This window comes from Mauremys reevesii, linkage group 8 (assembly GCF_016161935.1).
Source record: "Mauremys reevesii isolate NIE-2019 linkage group 8, ASM1616193v1, whole genome shotgun sequence".
Lineage (NCBI taxonomy): Eukaryota > Metazoa > Chordata > Testudines > Geoemydidae > Mauremys > Mauremys reevesii.
In genome coordinates, this window is record NC_052630.1 from 46,643,357 (window position 1) to 46,652,880 (window position 9,524).

Below are 9,524 nucleotides of genomic sequence, written 5' to 3' on the forward strand. Positions count from 1 at the left end.
AGGAAGGTTTAAAAGGGCTAGCTATGCAGAGCTCGGCTAAGGGTATGTCTACACTACAAGACTATTTCAAATCAACTTAATTCGAATTTGTGGAATCGACCTTATGAAGTCGAAGTTGTGTATCCACACTAAATACACTAGTTCGATTGTGTGAGTCCACAGTAACGGGGCCAGTGTCAACTTTGGAAGCGGTGCACTGTGGGAAGCTATCCCACAGTTCCCGCACTCCCCGCTGCCCATTTGAATTCTGGGATTTCCCCCCAATGCCTGTGGGGGGGGGGGGGAAATGTGTCGAGGGTGGTTTTGGGTAACTGTCATCATTGAACCGTCAATCACGCCCTCCCTCCCTCCCTCCCTGAAAGCGCCTGCGGGCAATCTGTTCGTGCACTTTTCTGCTCAGTGACAGCGCGGGCACCACAGCACTTTGAGCAAGGATCCCGCTGCAGTTTTGGCCGTTGTCAACTCCTTGCACCTTATCGTCCACCTCTTCCACAGTCAGCTGCTGAGAAATAGGGTACTTTTCAATGGTGCTGCGAGCACTGGTGGACCATGGGGGACGTTTTACCAACATCAACGTCGGGTGGCCAGGCAAAGTTCATGACGTGCGTGTTTTCAGGAACTGTGGTCTGTTTAGACACCTGCAGGAAGGTAGTTTCTTCCCGGACCACAAAATAAGTCTTGGGGATGTGCAGATGCCTATAGTGATCGTCGGGGACCCAGCCTACCCGCTAATGCCCTGGCTCGTGAAGCCTTATGCAGGCACCTTGCACAGCGACAAGGAACTCTTAAAGTACCAGCGAGCAGTGAGCAGCGTGACCTGTGACTGTTTAGTTTCTTAACAGAGAAGCTGAACCTGCCCCTGTTTCTTTACCAAGTGACTGTTGACTAGCATCTGCAGTTACATACCCCGCTCACCCCGCTTCCCCAACTTCCAACACACATTTAAAAATAAAAGACATGTTCCATTGTAACTTTACAAAGGTTTCTTTATTGATGACTTTGCGTTACAGGGTTGAAACTGGGACACGGACTGTGCTGGGTAGGGTGTGCAGTGATGTAAAGACTGCCTGTAAACTCGAGGAATGACAGGCTCCTGCTCCCAGAGCGGTCTGCATTGCTGGACTGGATGTTTCAACGGAGCCTGCCATCCCTCCTTTTTGGGACTCTGTGTGCGGGGGCTATGTGGCCTTTTGGCGGGGGAGGACGGATACAGATTCCTCTGCTGCGTGGCTCTGTGGTCCAGGACAGGGACCGTTGCATGAGATCTGTAACCCCCCTCCCCCGCTACAAAGTCACGTACCCCCCCACCCACACAGAACCTGCAAACCACCTCCCATACCGACCAGGGTGCCTACTGACTGCAGTGTGTGTGTGACCTGCTGCTGATCCTGCCCCCATGTCTGTACCCTGGTAAAGGTGATTGTCCTGTCCAATTACCAACCCCCTTCCCCCCCTTCAAACACAGTCTCCTCTAAAAGAACATGACGGAAACAGTAATTAACAGAAAAGTATTTTTTATTATCAACTAGACAGTTAGGGGATGAAACTGGGATGGGGGCTTGGGTGAGGCGGGAAGGAAAGGACTTCTCAAAATTTAGGCTATGAGAGCTTTTCGGTACTTGAGCACTCTGCTGGGGTGCAGTGACAGTTTACATGGCCTCTGGCGCCCCTCCTTCTGGTTATTTTGGGTGAGGGGGGTATGGGACTTTGTGGCGGGGGAGGGTGGTTGCAGATACATGGCAGGGGGCTCTGTCCTCCTGCCTGAGGTCCTGCAGAACATGCACAAGGCGCAGGAGCATGTCCGTTTGCTCCCTCATTAGTCCAAGCAGCGTTTGAGTCGCCTGCTTGTCTTCCTCACGCCACCTCTCCTCCCGTTCGCTGTGTGAGCGCTGGTACAGAGAGAGGGTCTCCCTCCACTGGCTCTGCTGGTCCGCATCATCTCGGGAGCACCCCATAACTTCAGCGATCATCTCGTCCTGTGTCTTTTTCTTTTGCTGCCTAATCTTTGCCAGCCTCTGTGAGGGGGATGCTGTGGCAGGTCTGGAGACAGTCGAAGCTGTGTGATGGGAAACAGGGAGTGAATTCCTTGCAAAGATAAATTTTTGTGAACAATGAACACTGTCTAGTCTGTCTCTGTGAATTCTGGGTTGAGATCCCAGTGCCTGATGGGGCAAAAACCATTTTCGCGGGTGGTTCTGGGTAAATGTCGTCAGTCATCCCTTCCTTCGGGAAAGCTACAGCAGACAATCATTTCAAGCCCGTTTTCCCTGGATTGCCCTGGCAGACGCCACAGCGTGGAAACCATGGAGCCTATTTTGCCTTTTGTGCCTGTCACCGTATGTGTACTAGATGCCGCTGACAGAGGCGGTCCAGCAGCGCTACACAGCAGCATGCTTTTGCTTTTGCATGACAGCAGAGATGGTTACCAGCCATACTGTACCATCTACCATACCATAAATTGGTAATAAGATGGGCATGGTTACCAGTCCTTTTGCACTGCACCATTTGCTGCTGTCATAAGTGCCCCTGGCTGCTCTTAGCCAGGGGCGCAAAAGCCAAAATTGGGAATGACTCCCTGAGTCAATTCCTCCTTTTTGGTATCTAAAAATAGAATCAGTCCTGCCTAGACTATGGGCAAGTGTACTAGAGAACCACTGTATCAGAGAACCAGAGAGCACAGCTGCTCTGTGTCAGATCCTGCATAGATTATGAGCTGTATGCTATTCACAGGGGGTGCTCCTGCAACAACCCCACCTGTTCATTCCATTCTTCCCCAGCCTTCCTGGGCTACCATAGCATTGTCCCCCCACTTGTGTGATGAAGTAATAAAGAATGCAGGAATAAGACACAGTGACTTGTTAGTGAGAAATTAGTGGAAGGCAGCCTCCAGTTGCTATGATAGTCCAGATAGGACATTAAGGAGTCTGGAGGAGAGGAGCCTAGCATCCTGCTGCTAGTCCAGGGGCAATTGAATCTTTTCTTTACACATGAAGGGTGGGGGCTGATGAAGCTCAGCCCCCTGTTGCTATGATGAGGACGGTTACCAGCCATACTGCACCATCTACCAGGAAAAATTAGGGCCAGGCGCCCTTGATCGACCTCACTGATGCTTGTACGCATGGTTACCAGTCCTTTTGCACTGCTCCATGTGCCAATAGGCTGATGATGACGATGGATATCAGTCATATTGTACCATCAGCCACCCATGGTGGGGGGGAGTGAGGATGTTGGTGTTCAGTGCTGCAGCATCGCATCTATCTGCAGCATTCAGTAAAGATACGGTGACATGTAAAAGAGTCAACAGAGGATTGTTTTCCCTTTCACTTCTGGGGGTGGGGGGGGTGCGTAAATTGCCGAGCTATGCCCTGACCCACCGCGGACACTGTGTTTGACCCTAGAAGCATTTGGAGCTCAGCCAAGAATGCAAATGCTTTTCGGAGACAGCAGGAACTGTGGGATTCCTTGCGTCCTCAGTCCCCCCTCCCTCCATGAGCGTCCATTTGATTCTTTGGCTTTCCGTTACGCTCGTCACGCAGCAGCGTGCTGAGTCTCTGCTATGTCGTCTGTTCGGAGATTTTTGAAAAATACTTTGGACCAGGCGTAACATTACAGTAATTCCCCTAATTAGATGCAGGAGTCTCCGAGTGAGATCACCCTGAGGACGGTCACTGAAGGAGATAGAGAGCTCATGCTGCGTGAAAGCCAGCACAAACCAGGGCCCTATGCAGCCGTGCTCAGGGAGGCAATGCTCCCTGAGTACCTCATGAAAGCCTCACACGGAAAAGTGTGCTGCTACGGAGCACCCAATAAGGCAGCTCTCCCCAGGAACCTCCTGCGGAGGCTTTTTGATTACCTCCAGGAGAGCTTCGTGGAGATCTCCCAGGAGGATTTCTGTTCTATCCCCATATATAGAGAGACCTCCTTTTCACATACTTCAGATTCCTGTTATATTAAGAATAAAAGTTTACATGGTTAAAGCACTTACCGACTGCTCCTTCCCCTGATTCAGGGTCTGGGTTAATGGCTGGGGAGGGTTGTTGGGGGATCTCCGTGACGGTGATGAAGAGATCCTGGCTGTCGGGGAAACCAGCGTTGTAAGCGCTGTCGCCTGCCTCGTCCTCCACAAACCCTTCCTCATCTTCCCCGTCCGCGAACATCGCCGAGGAACTGGCCGTCGACACTGTCCCATCGTCAGAGTCCACGGTCACGGTGGGGCAGTGGTGGCAGGCTCCGTAGCGTCCGTTTGCCGCTTTGATTTTTTGGTAGCCTTGTCTGGGGTCCTTGATTTTCATGCGGCGCTGCGTTGCATCCCGCCTGTATCCTCTGTCTCTCATGGCTTTGGAGACCTTCTCGTAGGTCTTTGCATTCCGTTTTTTGGAGCAAAACTCCGAAAGCACAGACTCCTCGCCCCACACACCGATCAGATCCAAGAGTTCCCGGTCAGTCTATGCTGGGTCCCTCTTTCTCTTCAGAGATTACATGAACTCCTCTGCTGGAAAGCTCTGCATTGCTGCCGGTGCTGCTGAGCTCGCCCCGATGTCCAACCACGAAATGAGATTCTAACTGTCCAGACAGGAAAAGGAATTCAAATTTTCCCAGGACTTTTCCTGTGTGGCTGGTCAGAGCATCCAAGCTCGGACTGCTGTCCAGAGCATCAACAGAGTGGTGCAGTGTGGGATAGCTTCCGGAGCTAGTAAGTTCGATTTGCATCCACACCTAGCCTAATTTGACATAGCCATGTTGAATTTAGCGCTACTCCCCTCGTCGGGGTGGAGTACCGAATTCGAACTAAAGAGCCCTCTAGGTCGAATTAAATGGCTTCCTGGTGTGGACGGGTGTGCGGTTAATTCGAATTAACGCTGCTAAATTCGAATTAAAGTCCTAGTGTGGACCAGGCCTAAGAGGTGCTCGAGAGGGACATGGTAACAGTCTACAGTTAATTCAAAATGTGATGGGGTGTGTGCCCTACACTGGCAAACAAAGGGTTAATGGATGTGTTAGGCCAATTAGCCCACCAGGTCACACCTGGGGAAGGGGTGTTAGTCAGGGCTGGCCTTACCATGAGGCGAACTGAGGCGGCTGCCTCAGGTGCCAGACTGGGGGCGGGGGCGGGGGGGCACCACTAGGACCCAGAGTGTAGAAAATTGTATCTGCTGCTGGTGCATATGTATTAAGAACATAAGAATGACCATACTGGGTCAGACCAAAGGTCCATCCAGCCCAGTAGCCTGTCTACTGACAGTGACCAATGGCAGGTGCCCCAGAGGGAGTGAACTTAACAGGTAATGATCAACTCAGGGCCGGCTCTAGCTTTTTTGCTGCCCCAAGCAAAAAAAAAAAAAAAAGAGGGTGGCCAGAATGGCAAAGCAAAAAAAAAAAAATCCCTGCGGCAGAGCCGGAGGAAAAAAAAACCCTGTGGGGTGGCCGGAGCCAGGGTGCAGGGGGACTGCCTGTGCTGCAGATGTGCCCCAGCTAGTGGAGGGGAGGGAGAGGGAGCAGGGAGGAGAGAGAGAAGGGGGGCAGCCAGGGCTTCAGTGGGGCTCTTGCCACGCGGCCCCAATCGCTGTGCCGCCTGCCGGACAGGCTCCGCGCCACTCCGGTATGCGGGGATGGAAGGACGTGGGCTGTCAGGCTTGCTGCAGACCTGGCACCGGCTGGGGCAGATGGAGCGTGCAGCCCGCTCCCAGCAGGGCGCGCCCCTCCTTCACGCCGCTGCCCCCTACAGGGCGGCTGGATCGGCAAACCAAAAAAAAAAAAAAAAAAAGTGGCTGCGCCGCTCTAGGATTGGGCGGAATGCCGCCCCGTAGAATCTGCCGCCTCAAGCACGAGCCCAGTATCCTGTCTTCTGACAGTGGCCAATGCCAGGTGCCCACAGGGAGTGAACCTAACAGGTAATGATCAAGTGATCTCTCTCCTGCCATCTATCTCCACCCTCTGACAAACAGAGGCTAGGGACACCATTCCTTTCCTATCCTGGCTAATAGTCATTAATGGACTTAACCCCCATGAATGTATATAGTTCTCTTTTAAACCCTGTTATAGTCCCAGCCTTCACAACCTCCTCAGGCAAGGAGTTCCATGGGTTGACTGTGCGCTGTGTGAAGAACTTCCTTTTATTTGTTTTAAACCTGCTGCCCATTAATTTCATTTGATGGCCCCTAGTTCTTATAATATGGGAACAAGTAAATAACTTTTCCTTATTCACTTTCTCCACACCACTCATGACTTTATATACCTCTATCATATCCCCCCTTAGTCTCCTCTTTTCCAAGCTGAAAAGTCCTAGCCCCTTTAAACTCTCCTCACATGGGACCCGTTCCAAACCCCTAATGATTTTAGTTGCCCTTTTCTGAACTTTTTCTAATGCCAGTATATCTTTTTTGAGATGAGGAGACCACATCTGTACGCAGTATTCAAGATGTGGGCATACCATGGATTTATATAAGGGCAATAAGATATTCTCTGTCTTATTCTCTATCCTTTTTTAAATGATTCCTAACATCCTGTTTGCTTTTTTGACTGCCACTGCACACTGCATGGACGTCTTCAGAGAACTATTCACGATGATGCCAAGATCTCTTCCCTGATTAGTTGTAGCTAAATTAGCCCCCATCATATTGTATGTATAGTTGGGATTATTTTTTCCAATGTGCATTACTTTACATTTATCCACATTAAATTTCATTTCCTATTTTGTTTCCCAATCACTTAGTTTTGTGAGATCTTTTTGAAGTTCTTCACAGTCTGCTTTGGTCTTAACTATCTTGAGCAGTTTATTATCATCTGGAAACTTTGCCACCTCACTGTTTACCCCTTTCTCCAGTTCATTTATGAATAAATTGAATAGGATTGGTCCTAGGACTGACCCTTGGGGAACACCATTAGGGGAACACCTCCCTCCGGTCTGAACATTTATAATTTATTCCTACCCTTCGTTCCCTGACTTTTAAACTGAAACCATTGGGAGTGAGGCACCGAAATACCATTGAGGATCAGGGCCTTAGTGAGACCTCAGGGCAGCAAATCCAAGCAGGGAGTTGGTTAGAACAAGCTGCCCTACACTGCACAGCATTGCAACCGCTTGTTACAAACCGATTAACGAGCTGAGAGTGGCTGCTAATGTGTCCTCCTTTGACAAGACAGAGCCCGACAGCCTGAGCAGATGTCAAGTGTTAAGCCTTCAGGTTCCCTGAGGGTAGGTGTAGATTAGCCCTAAACGCCCTGCTTGGAATCCTGTCCAATGCTGTTCAAGAGCTAACCCACCACAGTTCTCCACCCTGCCCTTTATCTCCACTGCCTGTATAACCTACTTCTGGGGAGGAGGGGAGTTCTCTCTGGCACTCATCCACTAACATCCAGGGGAGTTTTGCTGTTGACTCAGGCCTGGCTACACTTGCGAGTTACAGTGCAATAAAGGAGCCCGGGCGCACTAGCTCACTACCCGTCCACACTGGCAAGGCATGTAGAGTGCTCTGACTCCGCAGCTACAGCGCTGCTGGTAATCCACCTCGGCGAGTGGAATAACATTTGCTGCACGCCTGCTGGAGCGTCGCAGCGCCAGTGTGGACGCTCTGGTCCTATAGTGCTCTCAGATCAGCCTCCAGAAGTGTCCCACAATGCCTGTGCTAGTCACTCTGGTCATCACTTTGAACTCTACTGCCCTGCCCTCAGATGACTAACTGTCAGACCCGCCCTTTAAATTCTCTGGGAATTTTGAAAAATCCCCTTCCTGTTTGCTCAGCAAGGTGTGGAGTGCTCTCAGCGAATTTTTCCATGTGACCATGTCTCCATGCGCCAGGTGATCCCCAGTATGGAGCAATGGCGAGGTGCTGGACCTCATCAGTGTTTGGGGGGAGGAAGCTGTCCAGTCCCAGCTGCGCTCCAGCCATAGGAATTACGATACCTTTGGGCAGATATCAAGGGACATGATGGAAAGGGGCCATGACCGGGACGCACTGCAGTGCAGGGTTAAAGTGAAGGAGTTGCAGAATGCCTACGACGAAGCCCGTGACCGTGAGGCAAACCGCCGTTCCGGTGCTGCCCCCACGACCTGCCATTTCTATAAAGGGCTGGATGCGATACTTGGGGGCGACCCCACCTCCATTCTGAATACCACCATGGACACTTCAGAGCCCAGTTCAACAAGGCAGGAGGAGGAAAGTGGGAGCGAGGGTGCTGAGGAGGAGGAAGACACCCCAGCATCCCTAAATGCATGCAGCCAGGAGCTGTTCTCAAGCCAGGAGGAAGGTAGCCAGTCGCAGTGGCCAGTGCTTGGGGAAGGACAAACACCAGAGGAGGTTCCCGGTAAGTAGTTTTTATTTTGGGAAGGAAGTTATTTGGTGCGGGCTCTTGGGGCGAGGAGTGTGGGAATATATTGCTAACTTGGCAGATGGGTATGTGAGAAGCTGAAGTGTTTAGGCTTCAAGGACGGGCTAATTAGGCTGTGAGCTGTGTAGTGAGATGCTGGCCTTGGGCTGGTTCTCATCTGCCAGTAGGCAGTAAACAGGATAATAAATCAGAGAGTTGTACAGGATGACAATTACCCTATGACGTTATAGCTGTGCCTGTGTGTATTTCATTAACCAATTAGCAATTGCTTGATTGCCTGCCATAATTGTATATAAGAGCATGCTGGAGAGAAATAAATGACTTTGCTACCAATCACATTGATTGTTGGGCTCTGTCCATGCCCGCACGAGATGCACTGCAACGCAACAAATGGTGACCCCGACGTGATTCGAATCGAATGAGGAGAGCGGCTATAAGTCGCGGCGGAAAAGGGCGGCTATAAGTCGCGGCGGAGAAGGGCGGCTATAAGTCGCGGCGGGGAGTGCTGGAGAAGCCCCCAGGCGTCTGAAAGGAGAGGCGCACCTGAGCCCAGAGGAGAGCGGCTAACATGGGAACCGCTGCATCAGCGGAAGAAAAAACGGTGCATGAATATTTGATACGCATCGCGGAATGGCAGGGAGAAAAGCTCCCCTCTGATACGTTATCCCGCCTGCTGCGGTGGGGACAGAGAAGGGAACTTTTTGTTAAGCCGAATACAATTTTTGATAAAACTGTGTGGGAGCGGCTAGGCTCCGAGCTTTGGAAGTCGGTGGCTCAGGGCGATAAGGAAGCCTTTTCCCTGAGTCCAGTATGGAATAAGACGAAGGAGATAGGCCGAGGCAGGAGTGCAGGCGGCCCTGTCTGAGCTTTTCCGCCCAACACTCGAAATGCCTTCTGTGTTGCCGGTTGGAGCCAGGGAGTTTTTCGGTGGCGAGGACACGGTGATACCTTTGGCTTCCGACCTGGATGATGTTGCCCCTGTTACGGTTCCATTACCCTCCAATGAGGCCCTCGGCTCCAATATGACTGATCCTGCTACGGTTCCGCTACCCCCCGATACGCCCGAGCCTATGGAGACAGCCTTGCCGTATGCACCCCCTCCAAAGCCATGCCGTGTCCACGGGACCTGGGGGTGTCACGAATGCGGGGAAACAGAGGAGGCTCGGGTGGAACATGTGCCATCACAGGTATATCCC